Consider the following 9,518-nt stretch of genomic DNA (forward strand, 5'->3'; position numbering starts at 1 on the left):
CTGGCCTTGCCACCAGCAGGTAGTCCCCAAGAAAAAGGCTCACCCCTCCGCTCAGCTGACCCTCTGCCAGGGCTAGCCAGCGGTGCTCAGGACCAGGGATGCTCAGGACCTTATCAGCACCCTAGTGAGTTTTAATCAGCGGAGAAGCAGCCCCAGCAGCATGGTACTAGAGATTTCTATGCACTGCCTGGGCAAGGGGACACCCTCTCATAAAGGCTGGGTGCTGGGCCAGTCACCTGAAGAGGTGGTTTTGCCAGCAGTGGGTGAGGCAGTTGAAGATTAAACCCTGCTCAGGGCCACTCTCCATGGATCAGCGGCAATTTTCCCATGCACATCCCCTGCAGGCAGAAACACACCATTGAATATGGAAAGCAAAGTCCTCCACACGGGGCTTTGCTGGTCCCATGTCCAACGGCTTCCCAAAGTCACCCGCTGCTGTTTTTCCAAGCCTACAAGTGGAAAAAATGTTACATGGAAGGAGTCACAGCATGCTCAGAGGAGATTTCTAAAGCAGGCTGAGGAAGGATGGGGCTCCCAGCCCCGCAACGCAGGAGGAACAAGGGGAGACCCGGGGCTGGCAGAAGCTGGTGGTTCCTCCTCAGCATCCCAGCAGAGGATGAAGCCCCTGGGTGCCAGTGAGAGGAGGAATCCCCCATGCCAGCTCCCCGTCTGCTTCCCCTCCTTCCTCACAGAATGAAGCTGCGTTGCCCGGTTTTAGGCAAGCCACAGCCCAGCTCTGCAGCTCTGGGATGCAGCTCCCTGGGCAGCCGGGCTCCATCCCAGCACTCAGCAGGGTAACCAGGATCTGCACCAGGCAGAGGCATGGGATCTCTTCAGCTAGCCAGAAAGCACAAGTCAGAGCCTGGGCTGGTGTTTCTCCAGCTGCAGGAAGGCAGGTAACAGCCGATGTGGCACAAAGCTCATCCGTGCAGGGCTACACTGGCAGCACCTTCGGCGCATGCTTGGACGGGCAGAAGGAGTTTATGCAACATCTGCACTTTGTGGCATAGCATTCTGGTCTTTCTGTTCTGGAACTAAGAACCCTAAAAGCTGCATTTACTGTATCATCAAATCACAGTATACAAGAGGTCTGAGGAACTGGGAAGTCCCCACGTCCCTGCCAAGAATGCTGGTAGGTTGTCAACCCAGTGAATAAATTACGGCTGGAGCCCTGATAAAGCAGAAATGCTCCTGAACTGTACCCTCACTGCAAAACCGGTAGCAGGAAATTGCACCTTTGAAATGTTTTTTCCACCAAAACCCTTTATTTAGACCACTGATCTCATTATTCAAAAATAAATCTTGGGGATTAGGGGGGAAGAAAATCATCACTGAGGGTTCTTTAATGTCAAGGGTTGGATTCTAATCCAAGCTGTGCACGTATAATTACACCAGCCTCAGGCGAGTTGCTTCTGCTCCACACCCACATAACGGAGAGAGTAATGTGCACCCCCCCATTGCAGCTGCCATATGCACTCTATGCTGGTGCTCCAGTATGATTGGAAACCCAGACAAGTCTGCTTCCTTGGTATGCTGCGGCTGAGCTGAAATCACAGTGGCTACAGTGACGCAACTTCTAAGATGACGCTAATATTCTTAGCTGAGCAGAACACTCACCAGCAAGGCAGGAATGACACATCTGAGAGCTGAAATACTCCCTTTGTGAAGCAGATACAGCAGAGCAGGGCAAACACATGCCCACCTGGGTCACCTCTGAACATTGCTCAAGGTGGAGAAGCTGAGTGATGTGGGACCTCCCAGAACATGGCACCCTGCCAGCCAGCACCCACTGTGATGGCTTCTCCTGGATGGGGCTCTGAACACGGACACATTCCAGCCACCACTGATGTGACCACAGATAAAAGAGAAACAGATTGTAATGGATGCGTGAAATGCAACCATTGATCTGCCTGTTCCAGTGCTCTGAAAATAAACTTTTGTAGAGCTAAAAAAGAGAAGGAAAAAAAAAAAAGGAAAACTAGAGGCAGCACTTCAATAACACCCCATGGACATATTTCACCAACCAAAAAAACCCAAATTGAATCTTTTTACAGAAACCAACCATTCAAAAGACACTTTGTCCAAAACTCGGTTTCCCTTTGTAAAATGAAAAGCACTTTGCTGGGACTTTTCAGGCAACCCCAGTACCTTGCCCATGGAAGGAGCAAACAGCAGACATGAGGAAACACTTTCTGTATTTAAATAATTTCATTTCTTTCCTCTTCCTTCTATATTCTCCAAGGAAGAATGTGCTTGTGATAGACTCCAAAAGCCGCAGACATGCCCTATCTGTGAACTGGAAGGCACCAGGCTTCCTGCCTGTCAGTGTTGTCGCTCTGCACTGTCTGGTCTTCTGTACAAATACATCTCTGCATGCAAGAGTAACGTCTCTGCATCTCATGCACAAGAGGAGCCGTGCTGCCTCTGCTCTTGCTGATGCAGCCCAACATGGCTTGGTAGCCTCCACTCTACCCCTCTCCCCAAAGATATTCCTTTTATGTGACAACACTACGAGGAAAAAAGTCTTTCCTTTCAGTAAGTGCCCATATCCTTCTGAGGCCAGAATGAGAACAACAAAGAAATGCTTTTCGATACCTTGGCATCTACTTGGTGATAGCAGCGATAGTTGTGATAAGCTTGCCAGCCCGTCTGGAACAGTGCAGTGGTAGTCTCTGCCCAATTCCTCTGCCTGCCCACAGGACAGTGAATTAAAAGCTTACCAACAGGTCCTGGCCCAAAGTAGTTAGCCCATCCACACCACTGGAAGATGGATACTTGTTTGGGTACTCCAGAAGAGTCAAAATGAGCCCAGCTGTCCTCTCTCAGCACCTTGTTTGCTCACCCTTTCTCATTACCTGGTTTGCTGTATGGAAATAGCCAGTCTGTTGAGCTGGTGGTCTAGCGGCTCTGAGCATCCATAATTCAGTGTCTGCCCTTGCAGTGTTAAAAATTATGCAAGAAGTCAGGTCCCACATTTTTGGTTTTGCCTATCTGCGATTACATGCCATCAGCCAGGTCTTCTCTACCCTCCTAGATGCCACTGGTGGCAGAAGCTCAGCACCACTCAGCATCATGCTCATTTGACTTTGCAAATATTTTCTTCCACTACAAAAATACTCTCTCCTGGTCTCAGATGCCCACTAATTGCCATTTGGAGTAAACACCTGCAGCTGACTTTTTTAGTTTTTTCCTCCTCTCCTTTCCCTGGTAACATTATGTTCTCCCAGGGAGGAAAAACATTAGCTTGGTGCTTGGGGTGATTCAATCACTCAGCAGTAGGTCAGAGAGAAAAATAAACATTGAATGCTGCTTCTTGCATCCACTAAACAAAAGCCTTGCTGGAGCACAGACGAACTGGAATTTCAGACAGCATCTTAGGACCAGTAGTCCTAAACTACTGAAATAGTTTGTACCCTTCTTTAGAATGCTTTATTAAAAAGGGGGGGGGTGGGGGGGGTGGGGGGGGGTGGGTGGTGTTGATTTGCAACCTGTGGCTATGCATCCATAATCTTAAAAACATCTGGATTCATTACTTATTATCAGGCCTAATTATTTTTCCCCACTACTTGGAGGGAGGTGTGAAATTCAGCTAACATACAAATCCTGAGTTTCATTAACAATCACATCTGCTTTTGGAGAGTCCCATTCTCCTAGCAGATGTTTGCATAAACTAGAGGCAGATACAGCCAATTCCCACAACCTTCTTCCCAAGATTTGTTCAAAGGAAGACTGTGTGGCAGCATTTGCTACCTCAGCTTCACACTTTCAGTGGCTGTTGGCACACATGAAGTGTTGCAAAAGCTGCTGAGAATTTGTATTCACAGGAATTCACGCCAGAAATATTCATGCTGTCATCACGTTACAATAGGAGAGAACAATGCGGGGAAGTCCCATACAAAGAACAAAAATCATGCCCAGCCAATTAGACCAGATAAATAATGAATTAGAAGTAATGCACTTCTAAGAAGTGTAAAAATATTAATGCGTAGCAGGAACAGGGTGCTGAACCGTGACCAGGGAGGAGGAAATGATGCAACCAAGTATTTAAGCTAAATTTTGGTGCAAAGCCAAGGTCTCAGCTCAAGAAAGTCTTCATTTGGCCATCACCTGAACACAGAAACACCCAGACTTTCTTCTTCAGCACTTCTAAGGCATCAGCGCTCAACCTCAGCGCCTGGGCTTGCCAAGATTGAGCAACCCAGTGTTCCACCCAGCTCTGCCAGAGCAGGCTCAGCAGCAGAGCCGTTGGCTTGTGCGCCCAAGCAGGCAGAGCACATCTTCCAAGCCTGTGGGCACAGCTGCCTGAGAGTGGCCACAGAGGAGGTTTGGGTATTTACAACAGCCTCGTACTCACAGTGTGTAGCCAGGGAAGCAGCAGGAACTTCTCCCTACATCTTATTGCCAGCAGGACCTGGCCATTGTGCTGGTGCAGCCCAGCTCCCTGCCCTGAAACGCTGCTTCTCTGCTGGAGAAGCCAAGAGGGAGGTCCACGTGGCAGGACACGGCAAGCAGAGACATGAAAGCAGGGTGCTGCTCTGCTGCTTCTGGCAGGGCACCCCCCGCCGTGTCCCCCTGGTGGTCTCTGTCCCCCTTGTGTGAGCTCCTGGGGACACGGGCTCTGGGTGTCTGTGACACAGTAGGGTGTTGATTGAGGCATGAGCAGGTCCCAGGGAAGGATACAGCCACCAACAAGCCCTTTTGCTCAGGTGTGCCTCCAAAATGCACTTTGGGAATAGTCTGACCAAAATCATACCTGCCTGAAGTGCCTTCAGAGAAGACTTAGTTATTCTTACAAACTCCTGGACTGTTACAGGTAACATCATCCCAAAATATCTGTTGTTGCTGTCTGAGCTGTAGCAGCTCTTCTCCAAAATGTTCTTCCCATGGTTTAAGGAACGCAAGGGATGATGAAACTGTCACAGCTCCCATTTTGTCACTGTTTTGTCACATCTTCTCCTGTTTTGGCAGTGCCGAATGTAATAACGTCTCCTTTTCCAGAGCCACTGCCAGGCGGGTTTCTGGTTGAGTTCTCTGTTTACTTTCTCTGGTTTTTAAGGTGTACAAATCAGCACGGCCACGTTGACTTACTTCCAGAGCAGGAGCAATAGTGCAGTCCCTAAACTAACTTACATATGTACTTTTATGATAAATCTGAACTGAGATTTGTATTTATATCGGGAGCTCCCAGGTTACAGCCACTTCCCAGTGTGTTATCGGAGCTGGATGTGGGCATGGGCCAGCCCTCCCCTCCCTTTGCCAACATGCTCCGCTTCCACAAGGAAAATATGCCAGTGGGTAGGACAGAACAAGTTGCAAGAGAGGGCAAGGGTGGACAAGTGGCCTAAGACCCTGGAGCAATGAAACAGTCAGAGTACATGCAGCCTTAGACGCCTCTCAGAGAGGGGGACACAAAATACCATGTGTGACATCTGACTCTTGGACTATTTTGCTTGATTTTCTGTGTGGGGCCTGGATCAAATCCCCCTCAGGTCAACAGAAGTAATTCTGGTGATTTCAGTGGAACCTGTGTCAACTTCAGCAAACTTTGTCAGAATAGACATACAGAGATCATCAGAGCGATGGTATATTTTATTAAGATCCTAATTCTTTAGTTTTAGTCTTTAAGGAAGTGTTTTCTTAGGGACATACCCAATTTCTCATGTTTCCTGTACTCAAGAATCACAGCAGAGAAACGATACTTTTAAATGTAATAACTCTGCTGGCTTATTCTTCTGCTGTCACATCTTAAATCACAGGGGATAAGAACCGAAAGAAAAAGCCTGAGAACTGAGATAAACCTCCTCCTCTTAAGATATCTGCTGGTTCAATATGTGCTTAGTGGGATTTGCAGGTACAGACTATCTAATCACATCGGTGGAGTGGTGCCTACCCACAAGAACACCAGCCAGAAGAACACAGAGCAACACTTTGCTATGGACTGATCAGCGTGGTAGGACTGGGTGGAGGAAGGTTGCTCTGCTCTTGCCCTTGTTTTTCTTCACTATAACTTTTCAAATGTCTCTTGTTTGGGCTGAAGTTTTATCCACTGTGTTCGCATTTCAGGCTGAATGTCTGGGGAGACAGTCTGGCTTTCAGAAACACAACAGAAAGGAATTTACATTTTTCCAGCAGCAAGGCTAAGGCGGAGGAAACGTTGCTTTGCCCTTGCAAAACCCAAAATTTCCTTTCTCACACAGTTTAAGGACAAGATGTGGAACTAAGCAGTGAAGTAACTTTTAGGTCATGAACCCAGCCCATGAAAACCTGTCCAGATTAGCCCGTTCACAAGTTACCTCCTGACTTTGCTGCTGCTTGAAGAGGGACAAAGAGACTGCAGAGGGAGAGTGGAATTTCAGACGAAATCAAGGAGCACTAGGCTAACCTTGCAGCGTAATGCCAGTGAAACCTTGCCCTGCCTCTCAATGGATCTCTTGCTTCCCTGGGGAAAGCCTCAAGGTCACCAGTGTTATCCCAGCACCTTCTTTGCTTAGCCTTAAAGCTTCTTAAACCCTAACTGAAGCTGCAGGCAGTGCCGGTTGGATGAAACCTAAGTTCCTGGCAAAAAAAAGAAAAGACAAAGACACAAATTGGCAGAAGGCTTTGTGGGTACCTGGAAGAAAGAAAGCAGATTCGAGACTTGAAATTTCTGCAATCTCCATAACGTTTAGGAGATGTTTCTGTTCAAAGAAAGATATGGCAGAAAGCTGGGGAAATGTTATTACTGCAGGCAGAAAGGAGAACTTGAATTAATTGCGCAAGCACTCATGGTGAGCTATCACCCACACCTAAAGTGGCTCTTGGAAGTTTGGGGTGCCAAAGAAGCAAAGAGATGGAGAAGCCTGAAAAGTGGGGGCCAATAGCAAGAACAGAGTGAGCTACCAGGTTTTTTATTTTCTCCCTTCAGCAAAATACAGTTTATTTACCCAACTAATCCACATTTCTGAGTTGAAAAATATCTCCCCAAACAACTGAAAGCTTAGTTTTCCCAAGCTGGGCGCCCAAGCCAATGTTTTACTAGGAATCTAATCTAAAAGCTGAGCACATGCCTTGTTGCTGCCAGTCAAGTTTTGGTAGAAATGATAGAAATGTAAAGAGATACACACATGTAAAATACCTCCTTACTGAAGAACATGTATTTGTTGCACTAAGGGTACATACACGAACATGGGAAGAGCACTGCATTTCTCTGCCTGACTCATCAGCAGTACCCACAGCAGATGCCAAAGTGCCAGAAGTTTGGAGGATGTGTGTGGGTAACATAAGGAGGGCTGATCCATCTCAGATGCTTTACTTCCCATTTTTAAGTTCACAGGAGTGCAGAGCAGATCTGATTCTCTGAGTCATACCCATTTCAAGTTGATACCCATTGCCCCCAGTGCTGCCTGCACAGGAAGAGCATTCAATCTGAAGGTCTCACTTCTCTAAAAACCATAAAAAAACCACAGACTTAGACATATGATTTAAAAAAAAAAAACAAAAAAACAAAAAAAACCAGACTGACTCCCAGGAAAAGCTAGCCACCAGACCACTCAGGTCCCAGAGCAGAACCCAGCACAGATCTACAGTCTTCTCCTTCACCCATGTCAAAGGCATTTGCACTGTCAATGCCTAAACATAAAAAAAGTCTGAAGCCTGAGCTGCAAGAAGCGAGGACTCTTTGAAAAAAACTAGAATACGCCTGTCCTCATATTCTAGGAAGGAAACCTTATTTTCCAAAGGCCTGCATATTCAGTGCATATTCATTTCTGGATAAATGCAAAATGACAGATACAGTACTCAACAGCTCCTGCTCTGGTTGTCCACAAAAGGCACATCCTTCGCATCTGATAGACATTGCCTGTCCTGTAAGCCTCCCTTGAAAGGTTCATAGGAAGCATCCTTCACTGAAAGATAGGTCCTCCAGTGCAAACATTTTTCAGTGTAACCTGATTTGTGTCCCTTCAGGGGATTTGGTCTGGTGAAATCAGACCTACAGCAACAGGATGAAGTGCAGAAAAGGTAGAGACAGGTAGCAGTGGCTGGGCAAAGTAGTGTAAAGAAGCACCGCTCTGGTCATTCTAAGTTCATATGCTCTTGCATAGTTGTGGTGAATTGGTTGGCACCCAAACTACCTAAAAGGAGGCAGAGTAAGAGTTACAAGCCTTGCTTAAAAGGGACTTCAGTCTCAGTTGGGGATGCAGACGCTGAGCCTCCCAGACCACCTAAAGCGATGCAACATAGGCAGGGAAAGCTTGTCCAACACTAATAAAACAGCCCCTGCAAGCCAGGCTAGCAAGGGTTAAGAGTCTCATAGCTGCATGTCCTTGGGATTCAAATGAAGCTGCAAATATGTGGTCAGAGCAGGACGATGCAGTCTCCCACCGGGCTGTTTCACAGACTGGATGATCCAGGACAGAGCTGTGTCCACATGGCTCCGCTGTGTTGCTTTCCTGTAAAGAGCAAAAAAAGCACATGGCAACTAGGAAATGCAAGTCAATTATAAACCAGAAAATCAAATAGCAGTGCCATCTGGTGTGATCAGCGTCATTCCCTCCCTGTGCACAATCCAAGTGCAAAGTATATAGATGGTAAAGAGCTGTTATAAGATATTCCCCATCTTGAAACCGTCAGGTTGTGATTTCACGAAGGGAAGAGGTCATCCTCACAGGCTCTCCAATACCCTGGGAAACAGAGAGGGTTTGGAGATGGCAGACACACCATTCTGGTTTTTTTTAGTGAAGTGGTTTGAAAGCTCAGCCCACTCAACCTGGGAAGCTTTGGGATGGCAATACAGCCTAAAAACCCCAAGCAAGCACCTTGTCTGGAATTTGCACTCTCACCCATTGTACAAGCAGCCTGGGTAACTCCCTAGACCTCCATTCACTGCTTTAACAGAGCTGATTTTAATGGAGCTGTGCCAATTTTGAGGGGTACACCCTTCCACTGGGCAACCACATTGCAAGCAAAACCTGAATGAGTCTATTTGACAGATCAGGCACTTAGTGTTTAATTATACAGATGAGTAACAGCAGTGAACCGGTGCTTTTTCTTTGCTAGTTTGTTACAGGGGAATGAATACGAATTAGGCTGTAAAACAAAACAACTGTGGTGTAAATAGTGTAATTGCTGTCTTCTCATCTGTGGTAATCAATGATCTGTGAGCCATTTTACATGGCTGCCCCAAGCCACTTCACTGTCTTACAGTCTGGGGGCAATAAACAACTCCTTTGCAAATGACAGAGAGGGAGATGTACTCACTCCAGTGTGGTACCCAGAGAGAGAGCTGTACTACATCGATGGGGATGCTGGCAGTACGGAAAACTATGCCAGCACTCACTTGACATGGAGAAGGGATGGACAAGCTGAGGCACACAGTAGCACACTTAATATAGGCAGGCTCTCATTTGATAACTCTGCTTAGTAAAGTCCCTGGGAGGGATGTTTACCAGCGGTCACAGTGTATGCCCAACTGCCATGTTTTAGGAGAAGCCTTAATTGGTTGCCACTTGTCTTCAGCAAAACACTTCAACTCACAGGTA

The sequence above is a fragment of the Falco naumanni genome, chromosome 7, assembly GCF_017639655.2.
Source record: "Falco naumanni isolate bFalNau1 chromosome 7, bFalNau1.pat, whole genome shotgun sequence".
In the NCBI taxonomy this organism is placed as follows: Eukaryota; Metazoa; Chordata; class Aves; order Falconiformes; family Falconidae; genus Falco; species Falco naumanni.